Source organism: Pithys albifrons, chromosome 10 (assembly GCF_047495875.1).
Source record: "Pithys albifrons albifrons isolate INPA30051 chromosome 10, PitAlb_v1, whole genome shotgun sequence".
NCBI classification, from domain to species: Eukaryota; Metazoa; Chordata; class Aves; order Passeriformes; family Thamnophilidae; genus Pithys; species Pithys albifrons.
Genome location: NC_092467.1, coordinates 5,270,263 through 5,291,969, shown reverse-complemented (window position 1 = coordinate 5,291,969; position 21,707 = coordinate 5,270,263). Strand labels below are relative to the sequence as shown.

The 21,707-nt window shown below is 45.7% G+C and overlaps 1 protein-coding gene across 6 annotated transcripts in view; it reads right to left on the bottom strand.

Annotated features, from left to right (window-relative positions):
- The window catches only part of RABGAP1L (RAB GTPase activating protein 1 like), a 233,120-nt gene that overhangs the window by 126,147 nt on the left and 85,266 nt on the right, over positions 1–21,707 (bottom strand). The gene's annotated exons all lie outside the window — the stretch shown is intronic.

Below are 21,707 nucleotides of genomic sequence, written 5' to 3'. Positions count from 1 at the left end.
TAAATACTTTCTTTAGATATAATGATTAATATCAAAAACTTTTACTTATGATCAGATCCTTAAGCAGGTTCTTTACCTCAGATAAATCTAAATTCTGAGGCCTTTCTAGAAACACTGAAACCACCCTCAGCACTGAACTGCTGCAAGAAATTTAGAAGAAAAAAGCCACAAACCCACAAAAAAGTCCTATGAGGAGCAGCTGGGGGGGCTCAGCTGGAGCAAAGGAGGCTCAGGGGGGACACACACCAGAAGAATTTTGACACACAAGAGTCAAAAGCTCTTTTCCCAACTTCCTTTTCCAGGAGAGGTCCTGACAAGGATTGGGAGGCACGTCTGGATGGGCTTTCCTGGCCAAACAACCCGTGGATGTTTTCAGTGCCTGATGGCAGAGAATGCCAAGCCAGGCAGAGCACACCCACCTCACACCTGCTGTGTGCCTCAAAGCTGGGACCTTGAGACAGGAGAAACATCCACTTAAATCCTTCCCACAGCAAGGACAGAAGTGAATCCAATTTGCCCACATCCTCCCCAGCGAGCGCTCAAAGGCCCCTCTCTGAGCTCCCTCTCAAACATTCAAAGCAGAGTGTCATCACAGGGGGGCAAATGATGGACAAAGGAGGGAGGGGAAAGAAAAAATCAATCTACTACCATGAAAAACTATTTGTAATAAATCCAAATCTTGGTAGAGAGTCTGTTAACACGAGTCTAAAAGGTGAAGAGCAGAAAGAAGGAGCCAAGATCCCAAAACATAAAAAGTTCATGCTGTTTGATTTGAAAGGCTTCTCTCTGTTACACACTTTGAGCTGGATCAAGAAGTGCTTTTCAGGAATATTCTTAGCATTGTGTAACTTGCACATATGTGCTAACTCAGGATACAATGCAACCCTCCATTGTTCTGGAGAGCTAAAGGAATGCCAAGTATAGCTCAAACCCTGACAATATTTTTTAAAAATACATAATTTGTTCATTCTATGTTCTTCTCCTTTGATAATTATTTCTTTTCAGCTCTCCCTGACTCACACACTGAGGAGACCAAAGGAGAATGAACAAATAGAGGTGGGAGGAGAGTTGAGAAGTGGCACGGACTTGAAAAGCTTTGAATGCCTTCAATCATCTGGAAAATCACAAGTACCAACCTTTTAACTTGTGTAATTAAAGACTTGTGACATGCAGCCCTGCACAGCTTTGGAGAGTTCACTACCTGGTACAGTTACATTTTAAAGCCTTTCCCTCCTTTTGATGCTGCTTTTAGTTGCTAACACAAGATTTAGACATCTGTGCTTTGAATTCCATACTGGAAAACAACTGAAGGGCACGAAAAAACTGGTGGGGAGGCACAGAGAGGGGCCAGAGCTCTGCCATTCCAACACATTCCAGCCCAGCTCCAGAGGGAAGGGCACACCTGCATCTGATGGCAGAGGGACATGGCAGGAACCACGTTGGAAGGTTCATTCAGCACATCCCTGGGACACTCCATGAGATGGAGACTCCACCACCTCCCTGGGCAGCTGCAATTTCTGGGTTTGTGTTCTAAGAATTAAATCTGAAAAAGAAAAGCCTAAAACCTCTGAGTGGGCACAGCCTTTTAAAACACTGGATATGAAATAGTAGCCAAGAGCAGACAGAACCTTAACAATGTGGGAAGGGAACAGGCACAATGGTGTCCACCAGGCTTTAGTTGATACCCATGGACAAATCTGTGCTGAGATTTCAAGTCCTTGCTTCAAGTATCTCCATCCTCTCAATTTTCTCCCTAATTTTGGCAGCTATTGTCAGCTGGTACTTCACAAGTACAATACATATTCCTGAAAAAGGAGATTGCATGTCACCACTTGCTGTGCCACATCCCTGCAAACCCACACCCACAAAGAATTCTATTAGATAATTGGTCACATTTGAAGAATAAGAACCTGATTTTGTAAGAACTAAAAATTGCTCAGCACTCCCTACAATTAAAAGACAATGGTATGTACAATATGCTGCATTTCAACCCTAAATTTAGATAAATCAGCATCTCCAAATCCAAGGCAGAAAGTTTTAAAGAAATTCTATGCATCAAACACACAAGTAATATTTTATATTTAAGAGAAAGAAGTGAAATACAAATAGAAAAAAAATGCATTTTAAATCAAGTTGAAGTGCATGAAAATAACATTGTGGGGACAAAACATGAGGCTGCAAAATAAGGAGCTTTTCCTCAAGGAGAAAGAACTCAGTGCTCAGGCCCAGGAGATGGGAATCAGCACAAAGGGAACGAGTGTGACAGGAATCCATGTCAGACCTGCCAACACCACAACATACATCTCTCTGACATTAACAGAGACCAACAGACACAAATGAAGTGCAGACAGGAGATAACCTGTTTATATTTCTACTCTGCTTTGTAGTTAAGGATGACTTTGTAAAATGAAAGGGTTTACTGAAAGCCACAGACAAAGTTCTGCGACTTTTCAGTAATTATTTAAGAATTGTTGCCATCAGAGACAGCAATCTCTGCTGAAGAACAGCACCCCTCTGGCTGTGCACTGCCCTCCATCACTGAATGTTCCATCCTGTTGAACAGGATCAAATAACTATTCATTTTTTACTTCCAAACACAAATTTCACCAAGGCCTAAATAAATGCTCAGACCTTGTGGATTCCAATTCCTACAGTTTTTAATAATATGATCAGATCCAGAATCAGTTTGGTGTGTAGATGTTGAAAAATTATCAGCTTTGTACCTAATGAAATGGTATGTGAATACATTGATGGGGTATTTCCCTCCAGTATCACAGAATGTATTTTTCAGCAGGGAGAATGCACCCAGGGCTGGAAAATAAAAAAAGAAAACAAAACCAAAACACCAAATGCTTTTAAGTATCTAAGAGCAGAACCAGCAAACAGCACCATCCACAGGGCTGTGGACATGAAATTAGCACTGGTAAATCCCACCAGGACAGATTTCCCCACTCCCACACCAGAGGTGGGGCTGGCAAAGGGGTTGAATTAATTCTTCACAAACATGAAGAGAAGAAAAAAGGTATTTTTAGAATAGCAAAGAGGCAAAACCAAAGTCAGGGATTTTTACTTAACTCTCACCTGAGACCTTCCCCTTCTGGAATTTCCACCAATAACTCCAATACACACCTACTGAATCCAAACCCCAAATGAAGGAACAGGAATAAGGCAAGAGCTGGGCTGGTAAGGAAATTGCACAAAGTAAATTAATTACATTGATTAGTACTTGTATAGTCTGGGAACCACAACATACACCCACCCAGGAAAGCCCAAGTATGCCCTGACTTGTACTGATGTAACTCCATTTATTCTTCACAAAACACGGGAAAAAGGATGAACAGAATCAGCCAAGTTTGAACAGCAAATGGCCTGTGCTGGGTAATGAACTGAGTAGAGCAGTGACCAACAAAACATGGGCCTTGCTCAGGAAGCTGAAAAACTACCTGGACTTTCTCAGAGCAGAAAATACTCCTCAACTCAACCACATTCACCACAGTTCAAAGGTTTGGTTTTGGCATACACTTCCACAGAGATTCCACATACCCCTTACTCCAAACAGCAGCCAAAGGAGCAGCTCCTGTCCCACTTTCCACATCCTGCAATGCCATCCTTGGTTCCTGTGCAACCACCAAATAACATTCCATGGGAGGGGTTTGTGACCCAACCCCAACTGCTCACCTGGGAAAGCTGTTCCTTGTCCACGGGCAGCCTCACTGGCACCTGCTGTGAGTCCCCTGCCTGTGAGTCCTCGAGGGCAGTAAGGAAAGAATTCCAACCTCCTGCAGAGGGGTTCCTGCCTCACTGTGCTCCCTGCGAGCAGCTCAGCCCAAACCCTGCTCTGACTTAAGCTCTGCCAGGGGAAATTGAAGTTGGAGAGCAGAAAAAACTTCTTTGCAGAGAGAGTGCTCAGGCATTGGAATGGGCTGCCCAGAGAGGGGGTGGATTCCCCATCCCTGGAGGTTTTTCAGCTGAGCTTGGCCGTGGCACTGAGTGCCATGATCTGGTAAAGGGACTGGAGTTGGACCAAGGGTTGGACTTGATGATCTCGGAGGTCTCTTCCTACCCAATCCATTCCATGATTCTGTGACTGACATGTTGCTGTCCATGTTCTCCTCAGTCAGGCTCAGCAGTGCTCCCAATCAGCACTACTCTTGGGTTTCAGTTTTTAGCACAAAACACAGTCACTTTGCTAAGATAAAATCCTGGGTTTCTGTGCATCCATCGGAAAATACTTCCCCAGCTTCGTGGCACAATGGGGAATCAGAAGCATAAAAACATCCACACATTACAGAACAAGATCAGCAGGAAACTGAATGTACCGAGAGAAGTTCTTACCATAAAGGGAAAATGTAACTGTAAGGATTTGTGCAAGAGTTGTAGCACTGCCTCGGGTTGAGCTGGCAAAACACCAACTGCCCCATACAAAGTCTCCGTTTCTCTGTCTGAGAAAAGGGAGAAAGGAAAAAAAAACTAGAAACCTGTTAAACTACCTATATGTATTTATACAGAAAAGAGAAAATTAAAAGAAAGCTACAATATAATACACTTACATAAGTTAGAAATAACAAATTTCACTATTCTAACTATAAATTACTTTGGAGAACTCAATTTTCTAGACAGACTTAAGCAGAGAGAAAGACTAAGAACAAATATTTTACTTTTCTAAGACACCAAGGTGGTGAGCTGGTGCTGGGCCTGGGCATCTTGTTTTTCTTGGGACAGCATGGTGGGTTTTGTGGGACTACAGCTATGTAGGAACTGACTAAGCTATTTTTATACTGGCTTTTATCCCTTGAGATGATGCTGGAATATGGTATGGAATACTATTGGCTACTGTTGGAATAGTAGTTAGCTAACAAGCACTTGATTTAAATTGTGTACTATATATAATGTGTCAGATACTAAAGGAAACTGAACAGCATAAAAATTAAAAAGCAAATTGTATTAACATTTGACTAGCAAGGAGAAAATGACTGACTGTAATTAAGACAAATGACTACACCACACACCCATTTAGCACACAGAACATTATACTGTCACAGGATTTGGAACATTTTATGCTAAAACCTTTCGTAGGGCAGACAGGTGTCATTTCCACTTACCCATGGCTGGATCTCTTGGCAGGGAGTACGGGCATTGAATCTGACCCATGCTCACGGGGAGGAGGGTTGGGGTTTTGGCAACAGCATTCACAAGTGACTGTCCCTAATGGCTCCTGCACTGCTGGGGTGGCAGAGGTGCTGCTGCCACCAGAGCACCAGGAGTGAGGACAGGGAACACTGAGAGCCTGCTGACACTCACAGTGTGAACTGCAAACCAGTTTCTGAGGAAAACACGACTGCCTTTAAATAGTTACTCATGTAGAGTCATAAAATTAAGTAAGGTAAATTGAAGTTGATACCTTTCATTTTCCTGCCCCTTCTTATGAAAATCAGCTCTATACTGAAAGGAAGCTCCTTGAGATGAGCTCAGATGGTTAGAACTTGGTTGTAATAATGCCAAGGTCATGGGTTCAATCCCCTGTGTGGGCCATTGACTTGAGAGCTAGACTCCATGCTCCTTGTGGGTCCCTTCCAGCTCAGAACAGTCTGTGATTCACATCCTCTAGTCTGTGATTCCTTGGTTTCACCAGGCACAGGGCCCTGTTCCCCTGAGAGCAGCCCCAGTGACCTGCTCTGCATCTTTCTCCTTCCACTCTCTTGGCCAAACCAAACCACCATCTCAGATAAATGACAACCACCTGCAGCCACCACCATCATCCTCCTCCCCAGCACAGCCTGGAGGCTCTGCCAGCTCCCCTTTGGGAACATGGACAAGGACATGACAAGGGACAAACTCTGAATCAGTGAAGAACAGAATTTAAACTTCTATAAACTGCTGCATCCAAGGCCCAGACAGCAGCGTCCAGAGGGCAAGGACTTCCCACACAGTGGCAGTGCCTCAGACAAAGGCACCTCCAGGGTATTTATTATCCCTTCTCTATATTCCCTCAAGTGTTTTGTTGTTGGATTGGCTGAGCAGGCTTTACCAAACCTTCCCTACCCCTGAAACGTGTTCTGTGTCGGTAACAGCAGTTGGCACAGACACCACTCACACACCATCTCCTTGTCCTCAGAAGTGGTCATGGCCATTGTTTCTGTTTCAAACCTGTTTGTAAAAGCTTCACCACCGCTCTGCCACCTCTTCTTCATCCTGTCAGTTCTCTGGTATTTGTTGCAGCAAATCCCAAGGCTGCTCTCAGTGCCCAATTACACAACAGCGTTATCCTCTAACTACACAAGACAGCTTTTCATTAAACTTGCTCTCACCAATACATCACTATTAGCGATGCATTAAAATGTATTTTTAGCCTCATTTCTTATGGAAATGAATCCTTCCCACCTCCTCCCTCGGTTCCACAGCTCTCCCTCGGTTTGTATCTCCATTCAACACCCAGGCCCAGGGGCATCAGCACAGGATTTGCTTTGGCACAGAAGGAAAAGCACTTGGCACTTTTAATTGCTGCCCCCTTTATTATGGTTAAACAAATTGTTTACGACCAGTAGGTCAGAAATAGAAAATAAATTACTTCAAAACTGGTGTTTTCACTAAATCATGTTCTTCCTTGCCTCTACCAATCTGCCCTGCCCAGCACTGACTGCAAAGGAAGTCCTTGTGTCTGGGAGTAAGTAGTTCCTTACCAAACCCCACCTTGGTACCCCTGCAAGGCTGGGACACCACACTTGGGTTGGGTTTTTTGGTTTTTGCAGGGGTGTGGAGAGGGTGGGGTGGTCCTGGGGGTTCAGTACAGGCAGCATGGGAGGATAAAATCCTTGATAAAATCGCTCATGTTTTAAAGTTTGGCCAAAACCACCCTCTGCACTGTTATACAGGTATTTCTCTTTACACTTGGGTAACTGAACAAGTTGCTCTCATATCAATTTCTTCATAGTTCACTTCTGTTGTTTTTCTAAGATGCAAATTACTCACACAGCACTAAATCACAATGTCTTTCACAGAGGACCACAATTACTCCCCTGTCCTTAGGTTGGGGTTTTTTTCACTTTTGGGGTCAACTGTGTTTTAACCATTTTTAAAGCAAATCCATTCTGCTTTTTCCTTGATAATTTGAAGGATTTAGCTGTTCTTTTAGGGAGGGCAGGAGGACTGAGACCTTTGCTTCTACACAAAGATCTATGCAAAGTAAAGGGGATGTGACACTGAACAGCAATCAGCACAATGTGCAGCACGAGGAGCCTGGGAATGTCCCTCCAGCTCTCACAGATACCCGTGCACAGCAAGAACAGCCTCTCTCAGCTCCCTGTTTCGAATAAAGCATCATGACTTACACTACAAACACTGCTCCAAAGCAGTCCCTTTAGTTACACTTAATAATTCACCCCAGCCCGTTCTCCATAAACACTCTACCAGCACAATTTACTGCTCGTATAACCCTCCCTTAAGCAATGCTACAACAATCCTATAAACCAGTGATTTAAAAGGCTCCACAGGCACATCCATGAGAGCACTGGAATCATCCTGCTGTTTTATTCAGGCTTTAGAAAGCCAAGTGTAGTGGAGAACCAGTACTGGCTGCACTAACAATGAGACCCTTCTGGAATGTTCCTGCCCTGTCCATGCAGTTTGGGTGCTGCTCACACCACCTTATCCACCTGGAAATGCCATAAACTTAAACTGTACTTGGAAGCACAGGAAGTGTGGCAAGGGTGGCACTAAGAACTTGATAATATGTTTTCTGTACAGTGGTCAGAGAATGGAACTCAGTGCAAACAGAGTGTCCAGTCACCTGTGCCAAAGGATTCTAAAATCTGGCAGATTTTAGAATACTGGCTGTAACAAAAGGAATTGCTGAACACTCTCCTCCTTTACACAAAAATTAGAGGCCCATTCTGAGGCATTCTGGCTCTCCACAACAGTTTTCTAAAATACTACACCACCCTCCTGATTCTTCACGTTATTTGTATGGGGACAAACTCACCACTAAAGCCAGTGTTAAGATTTTTCTAACTGTTTTTTTGTTGCAAGGCATGTTTGGGGTTGATCTCCAGAAAATGCAGTCTCATCAGAAGCAGAGGTTCAATCTGAACGTGCCCTGGTGCAGTTTGGGGCTGTGTCCTCTCGCCCTGCTCTGTATGGACTGGGAAAACAGCAACACCAACTCCAGCAAAGCCCTTCTTGCTTCACCCAGAGAAGCTTCCAAGAAAATTCTTATTTCTAACAAATCTGTTAAATTGGAAAAAAACACAGTGGAAGAATGGATGTTGTTTGCTTCTTGGCATTAAGAAGAAGTTAAAAAAATTCTCCACTGGATGATCCAAAGAAAGAGAGGGGAAAAAAAATCTGTTCCATGAGAGCAGAAATGTGATTTATTCTTGCCCACCTCCTATTTTATTTCTGATCTATGAGGTGAAGAGCAGTGCAAGTCACCCACACTGTCACTGTCCATCCTGGACACAGCACAAAGTGGCACTGCTGAGTTTAAGAGCACAGTCCACTCCAAAAATTAATGTAAGGGACACACAGCCCAGCAAGACCAAGTTCCCCAGGAAGGTGCAGTGGGGCCACTGGGGAAGGGACTGGAGCACAAGTGCTGTGGGGAGAGGCTGAGGGAGCTGGGGGTGTTTAGCCTGGAGAAGAGGAGGCTCAGAGGTGACCTCAGCACTGTCTGGAACTGCCTGAAGGGAAGTTCTGGCCAGGTGGGGGTTGGTCTCTTCTCCCAGGCACTCAGCAATAGGACAAGGGGGCACGATGGGCTCAAGCTCTGCCAGGGGAAATTGAAGTTGGAGAGCAGAAAAAACTTCTTTGCAGAGAGAGTGCTCAGGCATTGGAATGGGGTGCCCAGAGAGGGGGTGGATTCCCCATCCCTGAAGGTTTTTCAGCTGAGCTTGGCTGTGGCACTGAGTGCCATGATCTGGTAAAGGGACTGGAGTTGGACCAAGGGTTGGACTTGATGATCTCAGAGGTCTTTTCCAGCCCAGTCGATTTTATGATTCTAGGATTCACTGAACAGAAATGCTGAACCATTTGTTCCATTTATCCCCACATCGTTCAACCTTTCACCCCAAATTTCTACCCAGTTAAATCTCCCTTTTGGATTAGAAAGCTGAATCTTGGAAATAGGTTTCGATAAACAAAAACATACTTGGTTTGCAACTGCTTTCTGTTTTTTATTGACTTGTGGTTCTGAACTTAAACCAAAAAGCAGTAGCAGAAAACGTGCTATTTGACACCTCATTACGTGGAGGAACCACTTAAAAAACAGCTTTGAAAGAATTCAGACTTGCAGTTCGTTTCAGCCCCCTGTGCCAGCAGGGCCAGCAGCTCTTGCCCTGGTGCTCCACCCTCGGAGCCCTCGGGATAAGGTGGGTTGGGAACGCCTGGCAGGACTGCCTGACACCACAGGGAAAGGAGACTGGGAGGGAGAGGCAGGGCAAAACAGACAGAATAAAAACCGTATAAATGAATGAAAAATAGGAGGAAGGAAAACCATCCATTATGTTGATGGATCCATTAAATGTAATTGATAATAGTATGTCTGCAACCATCAGCTCCAGACAGAAACAAAGCAGATTTAGGCTAAATAATCACAAACACTAACTTGGCTAAAAAAAATTTTAAAAAATCATCAAATAATACGAGTTTGAAGAAAATTATGTAAGTCTACAGACTATTTGTGGAGATTATTTGCTTGTTTTAGTAAGAAATCCACAGTTGTTGCATTACCTGAATGAGATTCTGGGTTTCTCAGCAATCCTGAAAAATCAGGTCTATTTAGTAGCCTCAAATGAGTATTTGAGAACTGACCTTTAAATCCCCTGGTTGCCAAGGGCTGTTCTCTCTCTGCTGCACCTCAAAAAAGACCACAATATCCACAGCTCTGAAGTCCATGATGTGTAGGTTTTGTCTCCAGAAGTCCCAGCTATTCTTGGTTATTTATTGCCCCTCTCAGAGGCACTCAAAATGACCTTTACATTGAAAGACCTGACCCTCATAATGCTGAGCTTTGGAAGGGGAGCTGGAAAAGGCACCTCAGAGACACAAACAGGGACCATCAGGAGTGCAAATGACTGAGAAGCTCTTGGCCATCCCTTAGGAATCTGGGGGTTGGTTTTGCTTTAAACAGATATAGAGAATTTATACCTGATATATGAAAAAATATACCTGAAGTTTAAGTAATATGAACAGAACATAAACTTAGAGATTGAGAAGGCCCTAAACCTGCTGAAATCTGGATCATCAGGTACTTTTTTAAAGAAAAAAAAAATAATGATGTGTAACCAAAAGTGGCAGGCTAAAACCATTTTAAAAAAAGGAATTTAAAAAAAAGTTGGGCTTCTTTCTAAGTAATTTTTAGTAATGAAAATGTAGTAATTACTAAAAATTTAGTAATTAAAGAAGTTGAAAGCTTTTCTAAGTAATCCTCCTCTTCACAGGTCTAAGTAAATGATTTTCATAGCAAAAAAAAGAGAAAATTATAGAAATCCAGCTAGTAAAGGTGAGGATAACTAAGGTGCTTCTCTTCCCTTCCACGCTCTGCCCTACTGAGAGAAGTAACTTAACAAATCAGAAGTGCAAAAACCCCTGGCTCCAGAAGCCAATACTTGACAACAACTCAAGAAGAAACACCCTCACAAATAAGGTGGAAGGTTTCAGGTAAAACACTCTTGAGAATTAAAATTACTATAAATGAGTATGTATTTTTATTAGGGTTCAGAGCCAAGACTTTGCTACCAATTTTCTGAACCAGGCCTAAGAGGCTGGAATAGTTACCAAGCCAGGATGCAAATCCATGGCACGAAATACTGAATTGCCAGTTTAAATCTAACTCCAAGAAGAATGAAATCTAAATATAACACAATGTATGCTAATATTGCCCTAATTTTGAAAGAAAACTATTAATAAGAAAGCAGGTCAGCTCCAGCACTGCCAGAGATGCTGCTGCAAAGAACCAGAGAGAAGTGGAGAGACTGAACTGAGATAAATCATTTGGGCCAGTTCTAACAGCACAAGCCACAACCTGGACCTGATTTATAAGCATGAGGTTATTTTGTTGTGGACAATAAAGGCTTCAGAATAATAAACTGAAGTGTGACCAACGACCTTCTGTCATGCAGAAAGTTCTCAGCCAGTGAAAAAGGCTTCTTGTAGCAGCAGTCAGCAAAACAGCTCACAAAGTGCTGGACAACAGCAAACAGTTACTGAACAATTGGGGTTTTAAGATAATACAGACTCACATAGATAGAAAAGCACGTTTTTCATAAAAAAACCCACATGCTGCCTTACAGCATTTGAGATTCCAACCCTGATCTTCAAACAGCCCATCAGACAAACTGCAACAGATGACAGCAACAGAAGGTTGAATCAAGGGTAAATCTCAGTCTTTAATCTGGACATGGAACATTTATGTTCATATGCTCATACTTCAAGTAAAAATGGCCAATATGCTGTTAAATTAAAAAAAACCAAAGGAAATTAATTAGGGGGAAGGGAAGGCTCAGCAAAGAAACTCTAATAAAATTTAGCCCAAGTCTTTAGGGCTGAGATACAGAAGCTTCTAAAAAGCATAACTTAAGGACATCATTTGAGCTGCCCTGTGTTTACCACCACAATCTGTATTTAAATAGCACAATAATTCCAGAACTAGCACTTTTACATGCCTGGAAAACCATCCAGCTTTTAAATCCTGCCTGTCCCTTTGCCTGCTCAGAAAACAGACTGCACATGTGAAGTGCAGCAGAGCAGAGCTGAGTGTTGTCTCTGTTCCCTTTCGTGGTCTGTGATTTTTCAGCAGTGCTTTTCAGCAGAGATGGGGAGTTTTTTGGAACAGATGTTACCATATTGTGTCCAGCTGGGCACACAAACACTTGTTTCGTTAGCAGAGCTCCTGCTGCCCTCGGGGCTATGGCAGGGACATCATGGGTGCACTTGCTGAAAAATCGGGAATTCAGGACTTCCATAGGAATCTGAGTCAAGGTTCCTGACAGTTCCCAGATTCCCCTGAAGGCAGAGGGAATTTTCCTGCAGCAGGAATGAAGGGTGGGACTAAAATGTACATAATTACTAATACTAACGAGCCATCCTATTTTAAAGCTGCAAAAATGCTTTAGGATTAAAAATATTGCCAAGTTTTGATGATTTGTAGTCTGCAAACATTGTTAGAAGACATGTTATAAATGTCAGTGCCCACACACCTTCCTTTTTCAGTATTTTAAATTAAATAGCATTTCCAGTAAGGTAACAGAAGGAAAAAACCCCCAAACCCACGATATAAGCCACGTATCACCTGAAATGTCATGATTTTCTGTACAGCACATTGTTTTTCAAATTATAAGGAAGGAAAATACTCATGGTCTTGTTGCTGGACTCTGCAAGTTCACTTAAATTCTACTCTAAGAAAATGAGCAAGACAAACTCAGTCATCAAAGTAACTTCAACACTGAGACTCAAAGCTGCAATTCTGCCTGACATTTTCCCATCTTTTCCACAATGTGAAAATGGTTCTGGGGCAAACGGGTGTTAACTGATCTAATCTCCAAAGGAAAGGAGCAGGATGGAGCAGCTCTCTGGAGAAACTAATGAGGATATACAGTTTTGGAGATTTGCTGACAGGCAGAGCTGTTTCCAGCTCTGTAAATATATCAGCTCCCTAGAGATCTGGTTTGGATTCTGGTTTTATTTCTCTAAACATTATTTCAGGCAACATGCTGTGACTGGGAGTGGAACAAGGCTGGTCGGACCAGATCTTCACCATGGCTCATTAAGGTACCTGCCTTTGCTGTTGTTTTACTATTAATTTTGGGGGACTGCAGAAATACTTCAGAAAATACCAATGAGTTGTTGGGAACCACTAACCCTGAATCATCAGCCACAACAGGCTGTCAGCACAAGGAGATTTTATCAAGGATTTGGTTGTTCCTCTTTGGATGTATCATGGCAGTCCCTGCCCTTTCTTTTATCCTCTTACTTTGACACCACAAGTTTTGCAGAGGCAGATGAGGGAGAGGACCTGTTGGAGCTCTGCTGAACCAGCTGCAGCTTGGTGGGGTACCTGATTTACTGGAGGCATCCTTGACTTTGCAGCATCCCACTTTAAAAGTCCTGTTATTTAGACAGGGTTAAGAAGCTCTTTTTGCTGACACTGTCTATGAACAGCTTGGCTCTTCACAGATACAACTACTTTTTTACAAAGTTAAAATTTATGCCCAAATACTTTACATCAGAGCCAGCAATACAGCCCCTTTCACAGCTGCTTTGTTGGTGATTTTCCAGAAGGTGTTTTGCTTCCATGGTGAGAAAGGATGGAGCCAGTACATCACACTGACCCCTCTCTCACTGCCACCTTGCACACACAGAGCCACAGATGGTCATTTCTCACTCACTGTTTTATTCAGAAAAAGCAGCTGAAGTAACCTGGGCATTCTTTTCCTGACAGACCAAATATGCAAAGAGATATGCAGTTAGTACAGGGGAATCACAGAATGGATTGGGTTGGAAAAGACCTCTGAGATCATCAAGTCCAACCCTTGGGCCAACTCCAGTCCCTTTACCAGATCATGGCACTCAGTGCCACAGCCAAGCTCACTTTAAAAACCTCCAGGGATGGGGAATCCACCCCCTCTCTGGGCAGCCCATTCCAATGCCTGAGCACTCTCTCTGCAAAGAAGTTTTTTCTGCTCTCCAACTTCAATTTCCCCTGGCAGAGCTTGAGCCCATCGTGCCCCCTTGTCCTATTGCTGAGTGCCTGGGAGAAGAGACCAACCCCCACCTGGCCACAACTTCCCTTCAGGCAGTTCCAGACAGTGCTGAGGTCACCTCTGAGCCTCCTCTTCTCCAGGCTAAACACCCCCAGCTCCCTCAGCCTCTCCCCACAGCACTTGTGCTCCAGTCCCTTCTCCAGCCTCGTTGCTCTTCTCTGGCCCCGCTCCAGCCCCTCAATCTCTTGCCTCAACTGAGGGGCCCAGAACTGAACACAACACTCAAGGTGTGGCCTCCCCAAGGCAGAGTCCAGGGGAAGGGTCACTGCCCTGGGCCTGCTGGCCACGCTAGTTTGGATCCAGACCAGGATCCCCTTGGCCTTCTTGGCCACCTGGGCACACTGGTGGCTCCTGTTGAGCTTCCTGTCCCTCAGTCCCCTCAGGTCCCTTTCTGCCTGGCTGCTCTCCAGCTCACTGATCGTGGAGAGCACTTAAGCAATACCCCTCTTATTCTGCCATCAGAACCAGAGCAATAGGACAGACAGATATAGTATCTCCATAAACCCCATCCAAAATACTGATTTACTCCCAAACCAGAATAATATAAGTGGGAAATAGTAAATAAAATCAGTGGCAAATAATATTTCAGCCCAACAGAAGAGGGTGGAGAACTTGTCATCTGAGGCTCTTGCCAAGACTCCTGAAATCTGGTAAAAAAGGTACAGCAGCAGTTGCTTCAGATGCAGTGAAAAGCAGCCTGAACAGATGTGAGAGTGGATGTGGCTCCCATCGAGGACATGATCTCTCCAGGTTTTCACCTTTGTGAGGCAAGTGAAGGACAAAGCTACACAACAGCAAACCTGGACTGCAAATCCAAATTTAACACTCAACTTCAAAAAACCCAGCAGCCAGACACCAAGTCAAGCACAGCCAGCAAAGAAAATAATGAATTGGTTGTGAGTTCCAGAGATAAGAGATCAGAGAAAACATGGTCTCCAAAAGGCCTGAGTGGGAAAATCAAAAAGCTTCAATTTAATTACGGTAGCAAATGTAAGCAGAAGTACATGCTAATTTCTGGCTTTTCTGGGTAAGCCACGGTGAGATACTGCCTGGGCAATATCCAGTCTGACAGGGACAGCAGCTGTGGAGGGAGGGCTTGCATTTCCAGCCTGTGTCTGCTGTCCTGTCTCTGGCAGCCTCAGCACACACTCAGCACTTCTCCAACTCAGCCACAAAGTGGTCCCCAAAGCCCCTGAACTGCACAGAAGCTGCCATTGAAGCCTTGCCATTATGTGGCTGTTTACAACCCTCCTGTACAGGCAGTTGCACTAAAACTCCTTATAGAAACTGCAGTGTCCAAAATCCACCCGATTATAATGGAATTCTTACCAAGATCCCTTGGCCTGCTGAGGGCACAGATGAAAACCAGACTAATCTGTTCCTGACCCAGTAACAATTCATTACTTGTACCTTATACTCGTGGCACTGAGTGCCATGATCTGGTAATCAAAGTGGGGTTGGATTAAGGGTTGGACCTGATGATCTTGGAGGTCTCTTCCAACCCAACTGATTCTATATACAACTCTCTTTTTTAATTACAATGAGTTTCCTTGCCATTAAAAGCCCTAATCAACACAGCTCTAAAACCCTTGCTGAGGCAGTTTAAGGCATTGCTGCCCTCAGCTGTGTCTCACCCTCCTGCAGAGGATTAACCCCATGAGGAGGAGTTCAGCAGAGCATATCCCTCATCCTGCTACCCAAAATTGGTTTATGCTGAGCTGCAGTGACCCCAAACAGTCAAGCTAGGAGGAGGCTCTGCCAGTGCCTTTCCTGGGGCAGAACAAATTTGCCTGGTCACGGATTTGTCTGTTTACAATTCTAAATTTAAATGTCACACAATTCAATAATACCTGCAGCAGAAGCATAAATAACACTGGAGAGGTCACACAAGGACTGGAAACCCTCACCTGTCCAGGTGTTTGAGGACTTTCCTGCCCACAGTGTATGAAATTCAAAGTGCATGTTTCACTTCGTTCTCTCCCTCTGTTAAACTTGCCCAAACCACTGCCCTGTCCTTCATTTAAGTATCTCATAGTCATAGGATCATAGAATGGCCTGAGTTGGAAGGAACTTCTTCTGTGATGAGAAATATTCGTGTTTTTTCAAATAACTTATTGGAGAAGGCAAAAAAAAAGATATCTATTTTCACTTAAAGAAAACAAAGCAACAAAGAGCAGTTCTGTCAATATGCAGGAGTGCCCTCACATGATTGACACTGGCATCTCTGAGCTTCCCCTTCTCAAACCCCTGGAGTCTGTCCCTTCTTCTAACGCTGCCAGCTGCAGACCTGAGGCTGTGTCTTTGAGGAGGGATAAACATCACTCAGGAAAAGCACAACACTTTCCGCTGGTAATCACAGCACTTACAGAAGTGTCATCTTTGCTCTTTGTGCAGAGTCCCAGAGTGGTTAAAGCAAAGCCCTTCAGCACTGCTGCCACATCCTGCTGCAGAGGGTTAAACCTGCCAGCAGTCAGCACACGGCTGGGATAAAATCCCAAAGCTTTTACTGCCTGAAATCACTTGTCTTACCCACTTGTCAGTGCAGCTGAAAGCACTAAGGTTTCCTGGTATTCATCCTGCCTTTCATAGGAGGTGGACAAAGGAAGAGCCCACAGAAATTATGGAGATAAAAGTGAAGGGTTATCCCGTGTTTCCTGGGGCTGTGCTGGGACATGGAGCCAGTAACAGCTTCGTGTCCATTCACATCCCTCTCCTTTAGGACTTACAGCTCAGGGAGCCCAGAGGATCGTCCCAGTGTTATGACCAGGAAAGGAGTCATTTAGTTTCAGAATGAGCAGAAAAATCACAGGATATGCTGAGCTGGAAGGACCCAAAAGGATCATGGAGTCCAACACTCAGCCCTGCACAGGCCCATCCCCAGGAGTCACACCCTGTGCCCCAGAGCATCATCCAAACACTCCTGGAGCTCTGGCAGCCTTGGGGCTGTGCCCACTGCCCTGGGGAACCTGGTCAGTGCCCACCACCCTCTGGGGGAAGAGCCTTGTCCTGAGATCCCACCTGACCCTGCCCTGGCACAGCTCCAGCCATTCCCTGGGTGCTGTCCCTGTCCTGGCACAGCTCCAGCCATTCCCTGGGCGCTGACCCTGCCCTGGCACAGCTCCAGCCATTCCCTGGGTGCTGTCCCTGCCCTGGCACAGCTCCAGCCCTTCCCTGGGTGCTGACCCTGCCCTGGCACAGCTCCAGCCCTTCCCTGGGTGCTGACCCTGCCCTGGCACAGCTCCAGCCCTTCCCTGGGTGCTGACCCTGCCCTGGCACAGCTCCAGCCCTTCCCTGGGTGCTGTCCCTGGTCCCACACAGCAGAGCTCAGTATCTGTGTGTAGGAGGCTCCTCTTAAATACCATTCTACATCACTGTTACCCCATCAACTATAATGGTAAAGACTTCTGTTAACAATGAAAAATGACTGCAGAGACCCATGTATAAATTCAGTACACACTTTAAAAAATTGAAACATGTCTGTGTAAAAGAGGCGGGGGAAAAATAATCAGGTATTACTTGAACTCCGTTTGGTTTAGCAGAAATATCATAATCTTTGGAAAATGCCACCTTTGAGCAACGTTGCAGGCAGGAAAACTGAGGACAGGAAGTCCTCAGTGGTGCTGCCACTTCTGGAAAGGCCTAAAAATTAATCAGCATCCAGTTAACAAATTCATGTCTGGTTTGGACATTTGAATGACATACATGAAATATTTCCACAAACCCCCCAAGAAAATCAGTCTCATTCAGTTCTTCAGGAGAGCAATGCACCACTCCATCCACAAAACAAACAAAAAAGTCAGAGGGAACAGGGGGCAGGGATGAAGTCAAAGGCTTGAACTTCTCCTTTGGGTGACAGTGACAGTGAAACTGAAAGATCTGCAAATCAGATGCTCCTGTGGCTGGCTGGTGAGGCCACTGTCCCCTCCAGTGACATCCTCCCCTGGGCAGCACGGGCTGCTGAGCCCCTGGCACTGCCCCTGGCACACTCAGCTCCAGCACCAGCCTGTTCCAGTTGAGCTGGAGAGCTGGCAGAGGGATAATAGAATCATAGAATGGATTGGGTTGGAAAAGACCTCCAAGATCATCAAGTCCAACCCCTGGTCCAACTCCAGTCCCTTTACCAGATCATGGCACTCAGTGCCACGGCCAAGCTCACTTTAAAAACCTCCAGGGATGGGGAATCCACCCCCTCTCTAGGCACCCCATTCCAATGCCTGAGCACTCTCTCTGCAAAGAATTGTTTTCTGCTCTCCAACTTCAATTTCCCCTGGCAGAGCTTGAGCCCATCGTGCCCCCTTGTCCTATTGCTGAGTGCCTGGGAGAAGAGACCAACCCTCACCTGGCCAGAACTTCCCTTCAGGCAGTTCCAGACAGTGCTGAGGTCACCTCTGAGCCTCCTCTTCTCCAGGCTGAACACCCCCAGCTCCCTCAGCCTCTCCCCACAGCACTTGTGCTCCAGTCCCTTCTCCAGCCTCGTTGCTCTTCTCTGGCCCTGCTCCAGCCCCTCAATCTCTTGCCTCAACTGAGGGGCCCAGAACTGAACACAACACTCAAGGTGTGGCCTCCCCAAGGCAGAGTCCAGGGGAAGGGTCACTGCCCTGGGCCTGCTGGCCACGCTACTTTGGATCCAGACCAGGATCCCCTTGGCCTTCTTGGCCACCTGGGCACACTGGTGGCTCCTGTTGAGCTTCCTGTCCCTCAGTCCCCCCAGGTCCCTCTGCCTGGCTGCTCTCCAGCCACTCTGTGCCCAGCCCGGAGCGCTGTCCAGCCCGAACAGCAGCACTGGGGCTCAGACAAACAGACCCCCAGCAGTGCAACACCAGCGTTAAAAACCAAAAATCAGTACATTTATGAATTTAGCTACAGCTGTCACGTGGGATCAGAAGGTATTTCCACGCAGAGATGAAATCAATAATGGCATAACTCATCATTATGTGTCACTCCAATACTGACCACTGAGCTAATTTCCCCAAAAAAGGGCATTTTATTGCTCTTGTTGAGTGTAAAAACTAAGCGTGCTTATGGATATTCCACTGTCAAACACTAATGAATTAAAATTAATCATAAAACCAATGCAGGTACTACTTTTAGAAGGTAAAACTGTACCTGTGAAAGGAGGCTCAATAAGGCAACTTTTCCCAACTTTTCAGCAGAGGAAGCACAAAAATAACTCTCACACGACACCTCGTGCTTTACCAAGCACAGCTACAAAATGGATCCTGAAGCAAAAACAGGGCGAAAAACACCTCACTGCAGGACAGTAAATAAACTTGTAAAAGACATCCATGTGCTTTCCATCACTGCAATTCCCCTTCCTTCTAAAGAACAGTATTTTAAGAAGAACTTCCCTTAGCCATTCCAGACAATAAGGAAGCACAATGAATTAGGTGAAGGAAAGATTACTTGTCTCGTAGTGCTTTTGCTGCCATCACACCAATTTTTAGGACTTTTCCTTAGGCTGAAGACATGAGGTTCCAAAAATGGTGAGCCAATCGACCTTGACATTGCCTCTGGTGCACTGCAAACAGCAGAGAAATGTGAGAGCACAAAATAAACTACCTGCAAAAGGCATTTTTCATATATATATGTTTGACTTATCTACCAGGCCTCTCTCTTCATTTTTTCATTGAAGGGCTTACATATGTTTTTTCTCATGGCTACTTTTTATCACTTCTTTGGTCACCTATTTACCAGGTATTTCAAAAGTCAGAAAGATCTTCAGGCACATAGAGTGGGATTTGTACTCCAGATGCCAGCATTAAAGTCTCATTCTTTAATCAGATTTTCACACAAGAACATGAGAATTTATATAATGACAGAATGAAAATCAAAAGTGACAGATTGGGGGACTGGAATTTCTGTGACTTTTTTACTCCACTAAAATGCTCAGCCTTATAATTTTGGAAGAGAATTTAGCACCAGCTGGAATCCTCAGACAGCATTAGTAAAACAATAACAAACCTCCCTCAAATAAAAATTTTAAATCATGAGTTTAGAAAACACTTCCAAAAAATGAAACACACTTACTAAATTTAAAGATTCATGTGACTGAGCACCAGGTCAAACCCTGTCACCTGGGAAACAGCAAGAAGAAAAGCAATATTTAACTCTGCTGAGGATGTCTCATTTGACAGATGCCTGGAGATTTACAGAGAATCGGCTGAAATGTGACTTTGCTGCAGCTGAAATTCAGAGTCCAGGTAAGAGAATAAGTGTTCTTGCAGCAAGAATATGAAACGGAAAAAAATGAAAAAAGGGGAGATGAAGAACCTTGGAATCTACAAGTTGTTTGCAGAGCACTGGATTTCTGGTATATTCTCTTCCTCTGAGAACAGCCTGAGGACAACGCCCCAAGCTGCACAGGATGGTGGAGAGGAAGGTGTTGCTAACTCTGCCCTCCAGGGTGAGCAAACCTTGTGCTGAGGCTCAATAAACCCTCTCTGAGACCTCCCATTCCCAGGCAATAAAGCATCAGGTTGTTGTGCATCCCCTGCATGGCTGAGGGCACACACACAGACAGGGCTCAGCTAAGGCACGACCACACAGAGTCACCTGGGTGTTCCTGCACACCTGCAGGGACAGGGACAGCCCCTCGCTCACTGCACACCTGCAGGGACAGGGACAGCACCTCACTCAATGCACACCTGCAGGGACAGAGACAGCACCTCACTCAATGCACACCTGCAGGGATAGGGACAGGGACAGGGACAGCCCCTCGCTCACAGCACACCTGCAGGGACAAGGACAGGGACAGCCCCTCGCTCACTGCACACCTGCAGGGACAGGGACAGAGACAGCTCCTCGCTCACAGCACACCTGCAGGGACAGGGACAGAGACAGCCCCTCGCTCACTGCACACCTACAGGGACAGAGACAGCTCCTCGCTCACAGCACACCTGCAGGGACAGGGACAGAGACAGCCCCTCGCTCACAGCACACCTGCAGGGACAAGGACAGGGACAGCCCCTCGCTCACTGCACACCTGCAGGGACAAGGACAGGGACAGCCCCTCGCTCACTGCACACCTGCAGGGACAAGGACAGGGACAGCCCTTCGCTCACTGCACACCTGCAGGGACAGGGACAGCCCCTCGCTCACTGCACACCTGCAGGGACAGGGACAGCCCCTCGCTCACAGCACACCTGCAGGGACAGGGACAGCCCCTCGCTCACAGCACACCTGCAGGGACAAGGACAGGGACAGCCCCTCGCTCACAGCACACCTGCAGGGACAAGGACAGGGACAGCCCCTCGCTCACAGCACACCTGCAGGGACAAGGACAGGGACAGCCCCTCGCTCACTGCACACCTGCAGGGACAAGGACAGGGACAGCCCCTCGCTCACTGCACACCTGCAGGGACAAGGACAGGGACAGCCCTTCGCTCACTGCACACCTGCAGGGACAAGGACGGGGACAGCCCCTCGCTCACAGCACACCTGCAGGGACAGGGACAGCCCCTCACTCACAGCACACCTGCTACCTGCAGGCTGCCTCCAACAATGTGAACTCAAGTACAGGCACTTCCAAGAACTTCTCCTGAATTTCAGGAGGTCCCACAGTAACTCACCACCAGAAATGCCAAGGGAAAGCAGAAGCATTAAGTGGCCAGCTCTGGAGCACAGGTATAAAATGACTTAACTGGTATGAAACCACCCCTAGGAGTGTCAGAAATGAGGTATTTCATTGCTCTTCACCTAAGCCTTGCACACCGAGGGCCTCCTGAGCAGGAAATGACAAAATAATGACAAAGCGAAGGGAACCCAAGCTGTGTCTGTAAGAAGAGCTGGGGTTACACAACCTTAGACAGCAGCAGTCAGCCAAAAAGAGCCCTCTGAAATCAACAGCAGCTTGTCAAAGGAAGGCAGCAGACACACTCCTGTGGACATGAAGCACTATGAGATCCATGCAAAGCACATGACTGATTTTTCCCCAGGATCTACCAGAGCTGGTTG